Genomic DNA, 5,575 nt, shown 5'->3' with positions numbered 1-5,575 from the left:
GTTTTTGTTGTGGTTGTTACTTACACCCAGGTCAGATTTGATTAAGCAGATACATTCAAGTCTATCGAAATTTATTTTATGGCAAATATAGTGTGATGCACAGTGTAAAACTGTATTTTATCCAATATACTTTCTTCCTTTTTTCTGGAGACTAGTATTATACGGAGGGTATATTACTGTTACATCTAGAAGCTCGAGTGAATTTGTAAAAGCTTCCATGTTGACCCGTAATTGTATCTTAGATTTTGGTGTGGGTTTCTCTCGGTGAATTTACAAAAATGTTGGCGTCTCACTGTTGGACAAATAGGCAGAACGTATTGCAATATCGAATGCATTATAATGATGTGTAATCACATCAGGAGATAATAATAGCTTTAAAAGTGTGAGGGAGCTAATATTTTAACAATTTCATGGGAGAAAGCATCCAATTGATAACTATGATGATAGTTATATTTGTAGTGGGTATGTGGTAAGTAGCTTGCTTACCAACCAAATGGTGCCGGGTTCAGTCCCACTGCGTGGCACCTTGGGCAAGTGTCTTCTACTATAGCCTCGGGCCGACCAAAGCCTTGTGAGTGGATTTGGCAGACAGAAACTAAAAGAAGCCCGTCGTTATATATATATATATATATATATATATATATATATATATATATATATATATATATATGTATGTAGGTATGTATGTATGTATGTGTATATGTTTCTGTGTCTCTGTTTGTCCCCCAACATCGCTTGACAACCGATACTGGTGTGTTTACGTCTCCATAACCTAGCGGTTCGGCAAATGAGACCGATAGAATAAGTACTAGGCTTACAAACAATAAGTCCTGGAGTCGATTTCCTCGACTAACGGCGGTGCTCCAGCATGGCCACAGTCAAATGGCTGAAACAATTAAAAGAGTAAGGAGAGTAAGCGCAGGCTTCGCTGCGCGGTAAGGAGCTTGCTTCCTAACCACATGGTTCAGGGTTCAGTCCCACTGCGTGGCACCTTGGGCAAGTGTCTTCTACTATAACCTCGAGCCGACCAAAGCCTTGTGAGTGGATTTGGTAGACGGAAACTGAAAGAAGCCCGCTGTATATATATATATGTATTTATATGTGTGCGTGTGTGTGTGTGTGTGTGTGTGTATGCGTGCGTGCGTGTGTTTGTTTGTGTCTGTGTTTGTCTCTACATCAACGCCTGATAACAGGCGTTGGTGTGTTTACGTCTACGTAACTTAGCCGTTTGGCAAAGAGAACAGTAGAAAAACGATTAGATTAGCTACTAAATCTTGTGGTCGAACTCTTCCACAAAAACACCTCAAGGATGTGCTCCAGCATGGCCACAGTCATATGACCGAAGCGAGTGAAAGAATAAAAGAACAAAAATGCATGCCTACAAAAATGTAGTTACTTTTCTTTGGTGCCGACGTATTTATATATCGCGATATCTTACGTCATAATCACAGAAAGAACGCCAATACACATGACTCGTGCGAGGTATGCACATGTTATTGCTCGTTTGTTACTGCAGTGGTAATATTTGAATAGACACATCGGGCTATCTTCATATTTGAAACATGGTTCGGTTGAAACCGAATGGACGTCAAATTCTCGTCCACATCGTACAATGTCAAATATAGTCCCTAGTTAAGTGGTTAACCCTATCTATCGAGGAGTATTGAAATTTCTACATGGAGTTTGAAATCAGAACGCAGATACTTTCCCGACACTTTAACAATACCAGTAATCTTTATTAGTGAAATGATGTTTTAAACTATGGGATCCATGAAAAGATGAAAGACAGGAAGTCAAACTCGTGAAATTTGAACACAGAATGCAAAGATCAGGATCGAATAATGTTAGCATTAATAACAAAGCTCTAATGGCTACAACTCGTATAGGAGACCATTGAACACTTCCAACAGCTAGATTTTTGTAGTTTACTGGGCAACGGATTAGGAAAGCCATCTAGCGAATGTAATACAATGTTGGTAAAGCAAATTAATTTCTATGCCGCGTCATGTTATTCACTCTTCCAGGAAACAATATCATCATGTTTATAGTTAAGTCAGAAGATGTAGTTCCGCGCTCATAACCTTTGCGATTTGCAGGAAGAAAGGAAGGAACCAAGCACAATTCATGTGTTCTTGCAGTATTAACACGAGATATTTGATTAATCTGAGACCTAAAGACCTTTCTCAATTGTTTTCTACACTGTTTCTTTCCAGTAGAGAGGCGTCGTAATGGTAGGAAAAGTACTGAACGAAATATCTCCCAATATTCAGATATTTTCTTCGATGTTTCATGTTCAAATCTCTGTCGATAAAAAAAAAATCATTATTTTATCGCTAATTACACTACATGACAAAATGAAAAAGGTTTCCTTTTCAAGGGATGATGACAAACTTTAATGAGAACGCTGTAAAAATATATACAATAAATATTAGATCATGTTTATATCTTTAACACTTTGATTTGAATACGCTTCGGGTGGGACTTATCAAACTGCTTATTGCTTTGTTAACTTGTGAACTGTTGATTTTTTTTATTTCTTCAATTTGCCTAGCTTGAAGACACGCCAGTCACTAAGACTAAGCTCACTTTTGCTACATATGTGGAGAGTATGCATTCAAGGAATGTAATAGAAACATCGCGCCTCTCATGCAAGCAAGATATAAGGACTACTTCAAGATAAATGTTTTGCCCCACACATATTGTATGCAAAAGAGTTCGCAATAATGGGTTTTCCTTGTGGTTCGAAGGCAACCTGACGAAAATTCATTTACCACACCAATGACAGGGTGAGAGAAAAATAAACGTTGTATTGTTTGTTACTTTTGCATTACTAATGTTGAGGAGTATAATTTATAATATGCTGCAACGTATATCAAGTGTCCTAATTTGCCACCTGCCATAAGACCTCAGTCATATGAAGAGGAAATTCCGCCAGGCAATCAACCCTTGAGTCAAATGATGATTCCGATTACGAAACTAAATGTGAAAATCAAATAGAGGGTAAAGATTGTGAAATTCCTCATTCATGCGCTAAAATAAGTTAAGAAAAAGTGGATACTTTTGTTCGAATGTTGTGATTTTCCAAGACTGATACTTACCGGTGGAACACTGTGCAGAGAATTTGGTGACTTAGCTCAAGGAATCGAGACAAGAAGAAGTTTGTTGCATTTTGCACAAATATGATGAAGTGGGTTTGGTTTATTTCAAACGTCACTGGTTAGATAACGACACTGTGAATTTCGTCTGATGTCAAGACCTAGTGATGGTCATTCATTGATAACAGCGTTTCCAGCTTAAAGACATTCCTTGCGTTTGGCTGGAATGAGTACACAGGTATTCCAGTGGGTCATTCGAGGAAGGTAAAAGCGTCAGACAACACTGTCAAAATGTTACTTTCCTTGGTCAGGTATGATGATTTCATGTGGAAAGTGAAGGTAGCTCGAAGATCATGTTTTTTTTAAAACTGAAATACAGAAGGTCTACACCATGATGTGCTGTTTCTTGTTCTTGTGAGACAGACGGATCGAAATGAGCGCTACATTCGGCAAAACTGATAAGTACGTCAGGAACGGAAACCAGGAAATAAAAACGTTCAATAAGTACCACTAATTTCGCCTCAGTTAATTTTGGAACCATCGCTATATCTAATCTTCAAATATTTTATGAAGTTACTGGCTCCTGAGGGGCAAAGAATCAAGTCGCTGAAAGATATCTTTTCTCGATAGCAAAGATTAAAGAAGATGAGTTCGTTGAACCAGGCACTCGCAAATCGATGAAAAATCAGGTGTTCGGAGATTCGTTGAATGAGGTTGAACGATGGCTTTATGTCGCTGCGTTAAAGACAGTAAAATTCCTTGTCTAAAAGAAGCGGAGCCCGAATTACAAGGCAAATATAGATGACCTTCTTGATTCATTCGATGCACAAAGGGTCAAAAGGTCCATAAATATCCTTTTAGATTTATTTCCTTTGGATTTGGGAAAGATCAGTCATGAGCATGGTGAAAGATTTCATCATGTGATCTATATTATAAAATCGGGGTACCAAGGTGGACTGATCCGCACATGATGGCAATTTTTTGCCGGCTTCACTCTTCTTGAACTTCATGCTACAGACCTTGATATTAAAATCAATACTGTAAATTGTTGTGCTGAATATTTTCTTAGTGTCATCCAGTTTTATTATCTTATTACCACACTTTGCTCTGGTGAATTGATATATCCCTCGAAACTTTGTTGACTGCATAGATACTTTTAGTATAAGCGCTTTACATCGTGGGTACAAATACGATCGAGTTCAATTTTAAGTTTCATCCCTCGAGAGTCAATAAGATCATTGTCAGTAGATAAAATAAATACCAGAGTGGATATAATCAATAGGGCTTTTACGCTTTTGCCTGATACCTCAGATCAACAAAATATCAAAGGATTATCTCTATCCGCATAGTGTGCTCATTAATAAATAGTAATATAAACGAATATATTTTGCGACCTTTTTTACTGAAATTGGGTCAACACATCTTGCAAATTACCAGTTCATGTCACAATACCTGGATATATACTTATTGCTAGAAGGGGTATTACTGAAAGAGTACAAAATGTCGACAACAGGACTAAATATATTACATTGCAATATGTTCGTACTTTGACGACCTGTGTTCAACTTTGTCTTTAGTAAGGAAACCTTATGTAGTTGTGATAAGGAATTGTCCTCTGCGTGATAACTTGACATACTATAAATGGAAGCGAAACATTCCTCAAGTCACACTTTATCTTTCGATGCATAGACTGACCAGGCTCTGTTTGATAAGTATTTATGGAAAGAATGCTTCTGATCATAGGCCTGCTCAAGTACAATACAACTTCGCTGAATGACGGCGACAACCATAACTAATCGTTAGTTTGTTCTGTTGTAACTCCTATTTAAAAACGTTCCTTAATGTCAATATTCTTCTTAATTAAAGGAATCGATAGGATACATGGTAAAAAACATTGCACAAGTGACCGTCATATTTTTATTCAGATAATGGATGAAAACACTTCCAACTTTCATGAGCTACATAAAGCTGTCTCATGTTAATGCAGTATACGTCAGTTCAACTCTAAGGAGATGACCAGCCCTCTTTTAGTTTCAATCATAAGAGTTCAGAGTAAAATTATCGAATGTTTGCGTCAATTTTAAGAGAGTAATAATTTTAATAGAATAAGATGTGTTCTAACCGTGTTTTATCATTTTAAGCAATGGTATAGAAACGCTCTACTGATGTTGTTATTATTGAGTGGTACCACAACAGATAGCAATGAAAAGAAATATGACAAAAGACTTTCCAATCGTAACCATAACGTCTTTTTATATATCCGGAACTCCGTTGCTCAATATATCGTTTGTTTTTTTTTGTTTTTTTTGTTTTTAAGCAGGGATTATGTAAGAATATGAGGAAATGCAGTTTTTATTTCCAGAAGGTGCGATGGAGTAATAATGTCAAGTAAGCGACCTTTGCCGGAAGACAGCATATGAAGAATTGAGAAAAGTTTGTGTAATACAGAATTGTCACCGAAAAAAAAAAAAAATTGAAAC

The 5,575-nt window shown here is 37.0% G+C and overlaps 1 long non-coding RNA gene across 1 annotated transcript; it reads right to left on the bottom strand.

Annotated features, from left to right (window-relative positions):
- Window positions 1-1,710: 1,710 nt before the first annotated feature.
- On the bottom strand, window positions 1,711-3,226 carry LOC149134883 (uncharacterized). Its single transcript, XR_016242718.1, has 2 exons — window positions 3,099-3,226; window positions 1,711-2,301 (listed from the first exon to the last, which is right to left on the bottom strand). It is a non-coding gene; the product is annotated as an uncharacterized LOC149134883 (long non-coding RNA).
- Window positions 3,227-5,575: the final 2,349 nt, after the last annotated feature.

This window comes from Octopus bimaculoides, chromosome 7 (genome assembly GCF_046866305.1).
Source record: "Octopus bimaculoides isolate indiv1 chromosome 7, ASM4686630v1, whole genome shotgun sequence".
Classification (NCBI taxonomy): Eukaryota; Metazoa; Mollusca; class Cephalopoda; order Octopoda; family Octopodidae; genus Octopus; species Octopus bimaculoides.
The sequence above is the reverse complement of the archived record's forward strand: the minus strand, read 5'-3'. Positions and strand labels throughout refer to the sequence as shown.